We start from the raw sequence: 12,119 nt of genomic DNA on the forward strand, positions 1-12,119 counted from the left end.
ATGAAATAATGCAGTTATATTCCACTGACCTAAACTTTTTTTTTTTTTTTTTTTATAACAGCTGGCACAAAACATGTTTTAAAAAATAAATGTTGTGGATTGTTAATAAGCTATTATTATTAAAAAGTTATTTTTAAGGTTCATTGAATTATTAAATGTAGAAAAAGTTGCATAAAGTTGTTTTTGAGCCTTTAGTTTGGACAAGTACAGGCTGGTGTGCTGCTCATTTTGTTCACTGAAGACACACTTGAATAATTAGCATTTTAGCAAAGAATTGGCGTCTTATGATAACATAAATATGTTATTCATGAATCATAAATGTCTTGGCTATATGTAGTTTTTATTATCATATTTTGTTGTAAAGGTTATGTGAAGTCACCATTGGGGTGATTAGTGTTCTGTGGGGTTGTGTATTCTGTGAGATTCACACTTTCAATACACACATGGTTTGGTGCTGTGTTTGATGAAGACTGTAAAAGGTCAAACCTCAATTTTTGTTGAGGATGCATTGATTTTGTTCAGTTGGTTCAACTAAATTAACAATGTCAGATAATTCAATCGAGTTTTTGAACGTTTTCAATGTAACAGGTCAACATGCAATTTTTGGTTTGACAGTGAAAACATAGACCAGTCCAAAAATGTAAACTGAATCTGGTTGCCTCATGTTTTTAAGAATAATCAACTTCTGATGTGTCATAAGCACTAATGTGAGGGTTTCTTAGCAGTAGAGATCTTGAGAAGGAATGAGCAGGAATATGTGATAAAGATTTGATTTGAGAAAATAAGCATGATAATTGATAAGGATTAAGGTCAGGTGTGTTGAGTGACCCTTAAAGGGCCAGACCTGCGTTTAATATTCAGGGTGTGGAGCTGAGGGAGGTGAGTGTACATTCAGAGAGTCAGGACCCCGCTGTGACCTCTCTCCATTATTCATCCCACAGAAAAAAAACAGCAGAAATGGAAACTCGGTTCCACCCAGAAGGAGAAAAGCAGCCCTTTAACTCCAGTGCATGGCACTCTGACCCTGGATTAGAAAGGCTGCAGAAAACCCAGGAAATGTTGGACGTTACATTTTTAAACACTCCCTAGGGCTCATTTTAAGGGCCAACAGCGTGCCCTACATCCATAGAGATGGAGGCAGGAAGGTAGAAAAGGGAAGAAACTGTGATCTTTCCAGGTAACGTGTGCCTGACATGAGTCTGTTAGCCGTACGACGAATGAACGTTCAACTGGCAACTGAACAGCTTGAGGATACAGATCAAAACAAACTCACGCTCCACTGCTGAATCCATTTTCTGAATCGCCCTACTGACTCAAAAACATTTACAGAACACACAAACTTCATCCTTACAGGGGAAAGAAATTATTTAACAACACCTTTTAGCGAAAAAGACAAAAGCAAAAATAAAATAAAAAAACGGAAGGGGACAACGAAAGAGAGACTGACATGAAAACCCAGGCGATGGTGTGGGAGTTATAGAGACCTCTGAGTCTGTCTGACAGCTCAAGCTATTCAAAGCCAATTGCTGAACATTCATTTTGGATGCAGATATCAAAGATTGAGAAAACACTGAAGGGGGGGAAGAAGCAGAACTTACCAGATGTTCTAATCCAGCTTTGATGTTCCCTGTTTCCCTGCAACACAAGAACAAATTTGCTCCACTGTAAATAACGCAAAGACAGCAAGCGTCTTGTCACCCTGAGCTCCCACTCTTTCTCCTCCTCTCACAGATCACCCATATTCACTGTACTTAACAGATTTACTGTATTTATCAATTCATGCTCTCTGGGATCCATGAGAGCAGGAAATTTCAAAAGGGCTTTTACTTTCCATTAAAACAATTACAAGTGGAGAGAGTTCGAGAGGAAATCAGAAATGCCACTGGTTAAAGACAGCTGGTCCTCGTGAGAATAATGATACACACAGATGCTGTGTGGGTGTGTTTACATTAAATAACCATTCACTGTCTCATTAATTCATTACCCATGTTCCAAAAAAAAAAGCCACCTGGATTTAAATAAGCAAATATGTATGATTTAAAATTGAAATATTAGTGCTGTGGTTAAAATGTTTCTGACTTGTTGTATGCTCGGCAACAATTATTTTAACCGTATCTGATGCAATGTGTAGCTTTTCATGTCTCAAACAACCATGTCATATATACCCATATACAGTACTGTGCAAAAGTCTTAGGCCACTAGTATTTTTACCAGCTAAAAACTGTTTTTAATTATTTCATGAAACGTATTAAATATATAAAGGGTAAAAAAAGATACAAAGATGACACCGTGGCAAGCACTGTGTGTGTGTGTGTGTTTGACAAAGAAGCATGCTTAGGAAACATGATGTTAACTAGCCCTTGGCAGCTCAGAAATGACTCCAGTAATCAAGGACACAAAATCCCATGTGAAACCCACTCCACCCCTCTCCCCTCCACAGACCCTTCCATCCATCCATCTCTCTTTACCCAGCTTCCTTTTACTACTAAAAGTCTTTCTGATGATGGCTTTTCTGGGTGACCATTTCCACCTTAACACAGCAAGACCAGCGCAAGCTAACAGATATTGTAATGTAACACTAATGCAGCAGAAATGTGTTTGAGCGCTGGCTAAAAATAAGTTACGGTGGTGACAGAGAGCTGTAATCCTTTAATGAAGAACAATTAGACGTAAACCATTCCTCACGAAAGAGACAATCGCTCTTTTCTTTCCTTTCCTCTCATCACACTAATTCTGTTTTCTTTTTATAATCACTTATTCAATTTCACAAGCGCTTATTACATTTGCACCCTCCCTCCATCTCTCTCTCTCTTTTTTTTTTGGTTATTTAGCGGCTTCCCCTGTCTATGGCTAAATTACTGTATTCTTCTAATTGTATCTGTCTCTCTTTGGCACACGTCTGTGCAGAAAAAAAGCGTCCTAATTCAATTAGAGCCTTCAAACCAAATCCCAGCACTGCTGAGTGCAGACACAGGAAGACATTATCGGCAAATGAATATAAATTTTTATTGAACTGGTACATCTTCACCTTTTCATTTTTTTAAGCTACATCTTTCTATTTTTTATCTGTCCATTTCCTCCAGGTCTGCGGGGAGCACAGATTTCATCCCTCTCGTTCCTCCCTGAACACACTCGCATCGATTCCTGCATTACACTGCAATATTAAATAATTAATATACTTGCCATGATTGATGTTTTGCCTTAGCCCAATATTACATTATCAATCAAACTCGGTTTAATGTAATAATATTGAAAATGTGTCAGGGGTTGTTTGGCTGGTTTACAGTTTGTGCGAGAGAGATGCGTGTCGTGAAGCATTTTATATTGTTTTAATGGACAGTGGCGGAAGATGAAACAAGATGAGTGTTGACCTTGAGCTATGATGTCTGTGGATCAGCTTAAAATGACCTCATTCAATATAAACCAACTCCAGCCAAAACACTGCTTAATAACAACACTTCTGCATGCTTCTGTGTCAGACATGTTATGTGCTGTTATTTGAACAGAAATCAACACATTCTACACTTAGAAAGCTCTCATTGGGCTGGTATCCTTTCAGAAAATAGAAAAATGTAGCATTTAAATACTAAAATGTGGACTTGATGATACTAACATGCATCCTCGAGGTTATTAAATGTGGTATAAGGTCGCTGTCAAAAGACACTTAACCTGTGGTGGCCAAAGTACACAAATCAAGTACCTGAACAAAAGTAGAGGTACCCTTATAAAATATTACTTTAGGAATTTTAAGTACGCCTTTTAAAATTTTACTTGAGTAAAAATACAAAAGTATTAGATTTTACATGTACTTAAGTACATAAAAAGTAAAAGTTAAAAAAAGCACTGATCGATGAAGGTTTATTTTGAAATTTTAACTGATAGACTCTTATATTTAATAATTTTATACAATCCTACTGCTCAAAATACCCGAGGGGAGGGGGCTTGTCATACACTAGAAAAATATTATATATAAAATAAAATAAAAATTTAAATGCATTTTTATTATGCATTTAGCAGACGCTTTTATCCAAAGGGACTTACATTGCATTCAGGCTAACCATTTTTCCAAACATGTGTTCCCTGGGATTCAAACCCCCAACCTTGCGCTTGCAAACACAATGCTCTACCACTTGAGCTAAAGGAATATATATATATATATATATATATAGTAAAATACACACACACACGCATGCATTATGTGTGTCTGTGTATATTAATTATTTGTTTAACTTGTGTGTGTATGTGTGTGTGTGTGTGTGTATATATCAGTGATGGAAATTAGCACCCGCCACCAGCCAAATGCTGGTGATTTTGTGTTGTGCCGGGTAAACTTGCTTCACCTACAGGCCACTTTGTTGGGTAAATAAAAATAGCATACTGTTTCACCCGGCCGGTTGACAAAAAAGTAAATTTCCATCCCTGGTGTGTGTACAACACGCAATAAAGTGTAATATCACCCGAAGCAGCTCCGTGGAGAAAGGCGGTGTAAACCGGGCTCGAAACAATGGTGTTGTTCCCAGTACAGTGTTTGCAGCTGAAGTTAGTGCCGCCGGCGGAGTGATATATTTGTTGGTTATTTACAGTATGTTATATAGCACGCGCTCATGTTATACAAGATCGTGTGAGAAGCTGAATTTGTTATCGCCCACAAATTTCCGTATTACTGTCACGTCTCTCAAACCCCAGTAAGTTCATTCTCCTCCAGCATTCTGCAACATTTTAGATTATATGGACCGTTTGTGTTTATCTTATTGTTTTTAACGGCATAATAAGCAAACTAACAAACAGTATTATTGGTCACGTGTGTAATAACTGCTGTCTGGGGGGTGCTTTTTATTTCCAGTCTTCAAGTACTTTTTCAGAAGTTAGCTCTGTTGGCTAGTAAGTTGTTAAGTTGTTCATTTTTGTTTATAGAAACAACATTGTATCGCTACACACGCTTGACAGCTCTGGCATGACGAGACGCGTAAAAACGATGTATTAAAAACACTGGGCATTCGTTTGTCGATGGCATAAAAGTTTGCGAGCCGAGATGGCAAGGGTAGTAGTTAAGTATTCTTGTAGTATTAATTTTCACATGCAGTTACACATTGTCGGTTAAAAAAGTTAATTTCCATCCCTGATATATATATATTAGTGCTGTCAAAATTAGCGCGTTAACGCATTCGATTAATTTGAAATATTTAACGCGTAAAAAAAAAATAACGCAATTAACGCGGTTGCAGTTTTTTTTATTTCCAGTTGTGGCCTATGTGTGTTCAACGTGCAAAGAAATATGGATAAGACCAAGGAAAGACTTTTAGACGGAAAGTTTCAGTATAAAACTCTGCCGGATTACTCTTCAATCTGCCACAAGAAACAGCAACATTAAAATCATGAACTCAAATGTCATTGTTTAAAAAAAAAAACAAAAAAAACAATGACTGTAACAGTGCGTAAATCAGACCTTTCTGTAACGCTAACGTTAATAAGCTTAAACGAAAATAATGAAATAATTGTGTAGCGGAGTATTTTTTGTACACAGTGCCGCGAACTGTCAATCACTCCTGTACGCGTGCATCACTGTCCTCCTCAGCTGCAGCAACTTGCGCTCTCTCTCTTCATCAAGCTTTAAAACAAAAAGGGGACAAAAAGATCATATTGTCTTTGTGCATAGGCTATAGATTAATTAGATAAATGAATATCTAAATTGGTGCCTTGCCGTCTACGGTATTTTTTTAGAACTTAGAAAAAAGATGCTGCAGCCAATGAGCAGCCAGCGGGGGCTGCAGGACGACTCAACCTCCGCAGACAGTTTTTAATGTTTATCAGACAATAAATACTCAAGATTTTGCTTTAGTATAACTCACAACGAGTTTCACACACCTTCTCCGGCCACGTTGAGTTGTTGACACTTAACAGTGGGAAAGCGACACATCCGCTATTCACTTGTATAACTTAAGGGTGAATGGGTAATGTAGTTTCTGCTCTGGGTGGGATGAATTAGGAAGCTTGCATTGTGAAGGGCGCTCTGAAAATCGGCAGTGCAGGTAAAAGATTAAAACCTCTTTTAAAACAGATGTCCAAATGAGCGTACCGGTACGCTACAAGCACGTTCTGGGCGCACGGAGAGGTGGCGGTAAGCTCAAGAGCTATATTTGGAAGTGGCGGTACTGAGTGCTTGTGCGTACTGGCCCACTTAAAGCACTGGCAATGACTATACTTTGGAATTTTTTTGCAGTCCACTTAGAATTCAACATAACAGAAATCATTTTTTTTTTATTGGCATTGATTGTTTTGAAATTCAAATGGTACTTACATGCCTGTGTTTTTATTTCTGTAATAAATATGGCTTTCAAGCCAACAGTTAATTTGGAGGATATTGATGGTTTATTGCAGGTATGTTGTTTACATGAGAAAATCTGTGTTACAAGTTAAACAAAAATTCCAATAAACAATCATATTTTGAATTTAAATAGTTTCTTTGTCTTGAGTTTACATTAATTATTTACATTTTACATTTACATATCCAAAAAGTTTCAGTCTTTTAATTGCGATTAATCGCGATTAATTTTAAAAAATTGTGCGATTAATTAGTTATTTTTTTTTAATCGATTGACAGCACTAATATATATATATATATATATATATATATATATATATATATATATATATATATATATATATATATATATATATATATATATATACTAAAATATTTAATGTACATATATTCTAATTTAATGTCATACATATACTACAGCCGATATTATTGCCGATATGAGCCTGTTGCCGATATGAATATGCCGCCGATGTGATTTTTTTTATTTTATGGAACATATAACACAGATTAAATGCTTCTGAATTGTGTAATTGCTATGTATGTCCAGCTACTCCAGTGCTTCATTGATTGACCCAGGTCAGTGTAGTGTAGAGATGCGCGGGTGAGCTCAAACTTGATTGAGTCCGCTGCTTCAAATTATCCGCCCGCACCAATATATGATCGTCACATTACAATGATGCTAATTCTTAGCTTTACACCATGATATAATGAATGGATGGTTCAATTTTAACAGCAGATTCAGTGATGTTAAAGACGCATAACGGCACATGTCTGCAGAGCATTAAAGCCTGTGTTACTGCCACTGGAGCTGATCGCAGCCACTCAGTCACTGCTGGCGTTTATTCCGGCCGCACTGTGACCCAGAACGCATGCTTATTATATCAGTCATGACATGACAAAATTAGAAATCGACTGTATTTTGTCGCAACACAACATAATGATATATAATGGTAATGATATATAATGATTGTTAGGAACACCGGATCAATTTCTCATTAATGCAATTATTTAATCAACCAATCAAATGGCAGTTGCGTCAATGCATTTAGGGGTGTGGTCAGTGTGAATCTACAATATTCATAGTCATGAAAATAAAGATAAATAAAGGTGTACCAAACTTTTGGTCTGTACCGTATATATATATATATATATATATATATATATATATATATATATATACACACACACACACACACACACACACACACACACACACACACACACACACACATACATACATACATACACACACACACACACACACACACAGTATATGTGATGTGATCTTGGAAAACCATCAGATGGCAGAGTGCAAGAAAACAACAGTCTGAAGTAGCTGCTCATTTAAACAGTCTTGCTCAATCTCAATCTGCTCAATCTTGGTGACCTAAACGATGTTATAATGGACCAGTTCACATCCAGAGATGAGGGATCAGATGATGCAGTTACTAAAGGGGAGGAGTCCAATGACAGTCTGTTACATGCACATGAACATATTACATCAACACTTGTGCTGTGCTCGCTTTCTAAATGTAAACTACAAGGTACACTATTCATGCCCTCTAAACGTACAAAGGGTGATCAAAAGTTCAGAGACTATGCCCATCATGATAAATAATGGACAACTTTGTTCTTCAGGCTAACATTAGTCTGTTTGTGTAATGATGTAGTATAGTGTTCCTGACAGACTGCGATCGTTAAGTAGAAGTGAAAGTTCTCAAAATTCCATCCGGGAAAATCACAGCTATCAGCCAACTTCAGATAGCCATAACTACCAAGTTTAATTCCTTAATTCAAGTTATAATATATATATATATATATATATATATATATATATATATATATATATATATATATATATATATATATTAGAGCCACATTTTTATATATTTTCTAACGTATATATTTTCTAATACACACACACACACACACACACACTTTTTATATTTGTTGTGTATTTGCACAAAAGAGTTTGTGGTTACTGTTTCGATAAATGTGTTTTTAGATTTCAGAAAAATTTAAGCCATTTTTACTAAAAATCCTTCCTTTTGTCAAGCAAGTACACACAAATAAGATTTGAGAAAGCTAGAGAGGAAGATTTCAGGTATTTGGACTGCTGTATACTTGCATATTATAGAAAGATAATCGTGAATATTCTACTAAACTAACCCTTCTAAAAAACAAGAGGGAATACAGATTTATGATGACATAAAGGTGAGTAAATGAAAGCTCTTCCAAATTATCCAAACTGAATCAAACTGAAACCAAAATGTAAACAGGTACCGCAGTTCAAACTTCACCTTCAAAACTGAAAGCTGACATAAAAGGCAAAGAGAGAGAGCGAACCAAAAAAACAAAGAGAGCTAATAAAGAAGAAATCGGTCAATGAATGAAGAGTCAGCATGGAGGACGGGAAAAAAATGTTCCTTCTCAATGGCTTCCCGTAAAGAGGTCATTATTTATCTCGACTTAATTAAGTAAAAGAGGACAAACAAGTCAAAGTGTAAACAGAGCTCGATGCAATGCCAGCCATTTGCTCTCATGTCAATAGTGCCAAATGTCTGACCAATCCGTCAAATACAAGAGGCCTTGACTGGCAGGTGTGTGTGTGTGTGTGTGTGTGTTTATTCCCGCTACATCGTCTCCTTGTGTTATTATCCTTCTCTTCTGAAAGCTCCTGTTCTCCATCTCTCTGTCTGTCATCTTGTCCTCTGAACAGGTACGACAGAATTAATTAAAGCCCAAGCAGCAAATCAACACTCATTTGTAATCGAGTTTCAAATAAACCCATTATGCTTTTTATTTATTTATTAATTTATTTTTTAAATTACTCTATCTCCATCATTTCATCAGATTACTTGACATGGCCAAGATGAGTAGAACTTCATTTCTTTGAATGAAAAGTTCAAATGTAAAAGCAGAGATCAAGCTCTCAGAGTCCAGCGCTCAACAGATGCATTATTGTGCAGCTTTAATAGACAGTGCTTCAGTTCTGGCCCACTTTAACCCTTGCAGCGCCACACAGAAGCAGGATCTGCAGGGCCATTTCATAGGGAATGCATTTGGCCAGTGGTGGCCCTTGGTCAAAGAAATACAGAGCTGTTTTAAATATTATCTACATTGTCCCCAGTTTTTTTTTATTTTTTTTATGGCTTTTAACCAGCTTGAATGAAAGTCAATTCCCCTCAGTTTGCACTGCAACCACAAGTGTGTTCATTAAACTATGAACATGTTATAACAATGTCTTCAATCATTTGTTTTATTACAGGACTCTGGAATACTTGATTCTGATTGGTCAGTCACCACATTCCAAGGAATGTTATCCCCCGATACTCTTAACACTTTTATTTTCTCATAATAAACTTTAATTTTCTCAATATTTTCTCAGTATTTAGACGTGGTGACAATTCAATATATCATGAACTTTTCCACTTCTGATACTTCTACATTCTCAAACAGCTATATGACAAACTACATGAAATTGAATATCCATAAAACCAAAACAGAGACACTTTAAAGGGCAAACTGCAAAACAGAGCATTTCAGTGAAGAACAAAAGAACAATAATTGTCCTAAATATTTCAAATGAATCTTAAGAAAAAAAAAACCTATATATATATATATATATATATATATATATATATATATATATATATATATATATATATATATATATATATATATATATATATATATATATATTTTATGATCCAATAAAGAGGTTTCCATCTAATCAGAGAAGACAGACTCATAAACAGAGTTTGTAAGCAATATGAAAAAATAATAGAAGTCACATTACGCCTTGTCCACTGTGTCAGTGAGTGCTCATATGTTGTCTGATTCCTGATTAAAAAAAACATCATGGTGGGTTTATTAAAGGAGATGATGATAATGGAGAGATGCATCCTTCATCCACATGATCCACTCATCAATGTCTCTTCCTGTCTCTCCGGCTTCCTGTGTGGCAGGGAAATGACAGGAGAGCCGAGGAGAGCGTGGCAGACTGATAGACTTGGCTGTGCAATAAAATGGAGGACAAGAAGGTTGATTGTCATCTCCATATCACGTACTTAGCAGCGGCAGTGAATTGAAATTGAAATTGTGTTCCTGAGTGTATAGCACTGCTGGCCCTTTTGCTTTTTCTGTTAAACTGTTCAGAGAGGAGGGGCAGGCAGATGCACACACACACACACACACACACACACACACACACACACACACACACACACACACACACAGAGCGTGCTGGTATAAGGTTGCCGCCAGGTTGATAATAGCAAAGGCTGGCCAGTAAGTCTTTAATCAGATCAAAACCTTTCTTCTTTTAGAGCTCAAGTCCAGAGAGGGTGGGATAGAGAGCTTTAGAAACAACAAAACTGGGCTCTTAGCATAATCCCAGCACAGCAGAGATTCGAAATCCATTACAAACCAGGAAAACTCTCCACCGGTCCATCATAGGAGACAAAAGGAGAGAAAGAAAGGCTTGAGGGTTAGACGGCAACACAAGACTACAGCTTTCTTCAGCTTCTCCTGTGTGGTCAGAGCTGCTCTTTCTGCCAGGGTTTGGACCAGGCAAGTGTTCATGCGTCTGACGAGTGTTTGAAGGGATTACCATTTACTCGCCTTAATGTCATTGTAAACTAATATTTCATTTCATTCTTGGTCTACTGAACAACAAAAAAAGAAGATATTCTGAAGAGCGATGGTCCAAACAACACCGGGCCCCACAGACCGAGGCATTCATTTATTCTTTCTGGAGCTATTATGGGTTTGGAAAGACAAGGTGTGGTGAGTTAATGGGACCCACTTTTAATTTTAGGCTAAAAAGTTCATTTAATAGAAAGAGGTTATCAAAAAATGTAAATGATCCAAAAGGAATAAATAAATGTTTAAGTCAGGGAGGCCCAAAGTCATTTTGACCATATGACAAAAATCAATAGATAACTTGATTAATTGCAGTTTAAATGAACACTAGAGGCAGTAAAACGCCAGCAACTTTTATTCCTTTTCACACAAATAATAATTTACAGGGCCAGAATGTCAATTTCAGATTTTCGCACAATCCTCCCACAACATTATGTTATGACTTTAAAACATATTTAAAAGGGTCATGAACTGCTTTTGTTTTTTGTTTTTATGCTGTACTGTTTTCTGAGGTCACTTATAATGTTATCAAGATTTTTACATTAAAAAACATCAGAATTAAGAAGTAATTCAAATAAGTAAGTCCTGTTTTAAGCCCTCTCTTCAGAATGCTCTGTTTGAATAGACGTGGAGGATTGTAGATTCTGAAGTAAACACACACGGCTGTGATTGGCTAATAGTTGTGTATGTTTGACAGCCTACATTCCTCATAGATGGATGCTGCTGTGATTTAGGTAAAAAATGCATAAATAACTCAATACATATCAAACAATCTGTAATAACAGACAAAGCAATAGTGACCACGTAATGAAAACAGTTAAGCTTGTGTTATACTTTCTGCATGGGCAATCCAGACGTGTACATGGACAGTGCGGATGCGAACTGCTTGTATTTATACAACCAAACATGTACGCTGATGGTCTGCTCACAAACAGACATGTGAACAAACAATGCCCAGAATTATTGCACATCTGGCTGTCTTTATATTGTTTTATTGACGGATTGTACAGGTTCGAGTAGCAACGGGCTTCTTCACACTGCCTTCGGTCGTCCTCTCTGTGCTTCCGTACATACTCTCTGATGGCGATTTTTACATCACGCCTACCTAGCGGTCCATAGCAGACTCGTGGACGCGGAAAGTATAACACAGGCT

At 36.8% G+C, this 12,119-nt stretch overlaps 1 protein-coding gene and 1 long non-coding RNA gene across 4 annotated transcripts in view; one reads left to right on the forward strand and one right to left on the reverse strand.

Moving 5' to 3' along the window:
• Nucleotides 1-12,119, forward strand: part of LOC113115415 (tyrosine-protein kinase receptor UFO-like) — a 1,029,470-nt gene that overhangs the window by 903,803 nt on the left and 113,548 nt on the right. The gene's annotated exons all lie outside the window — the stretch shown is intronic.
• LOC113115449 (uncharacterized) overlaps nucleotides 1-12,119 on the reverse strand; it is a 52,132-nt gene that overhangs the window by 18,961 nt on the left and 21,052 nt on the right. For both annotated transcript variants that reach the window (XR_003293885.1, XR_003293886.1), the window contains exon 2: nucleotides 1,599-1,635. This is a non-coding gene — a long non-coding RNA (uncharacterized LOC113115449). The remainder of the gene's footprint in view (nucleotides 1-1,598; nucleotides 1,636-12,119) is intronic.

Source organism: Carassius auratus, chromosome 15 (genome assembly GCF_003368295.1).
Source record: "Carassius auratus strain Wakin chromosome 15, ASM336829v1, whole genome shotgun sequence".
NCBI lineage: Eukaryota > Metazoa > Chordata > Actinopteri > Cypriniformes > Cyprinidae > Carassius > Carassius auratus.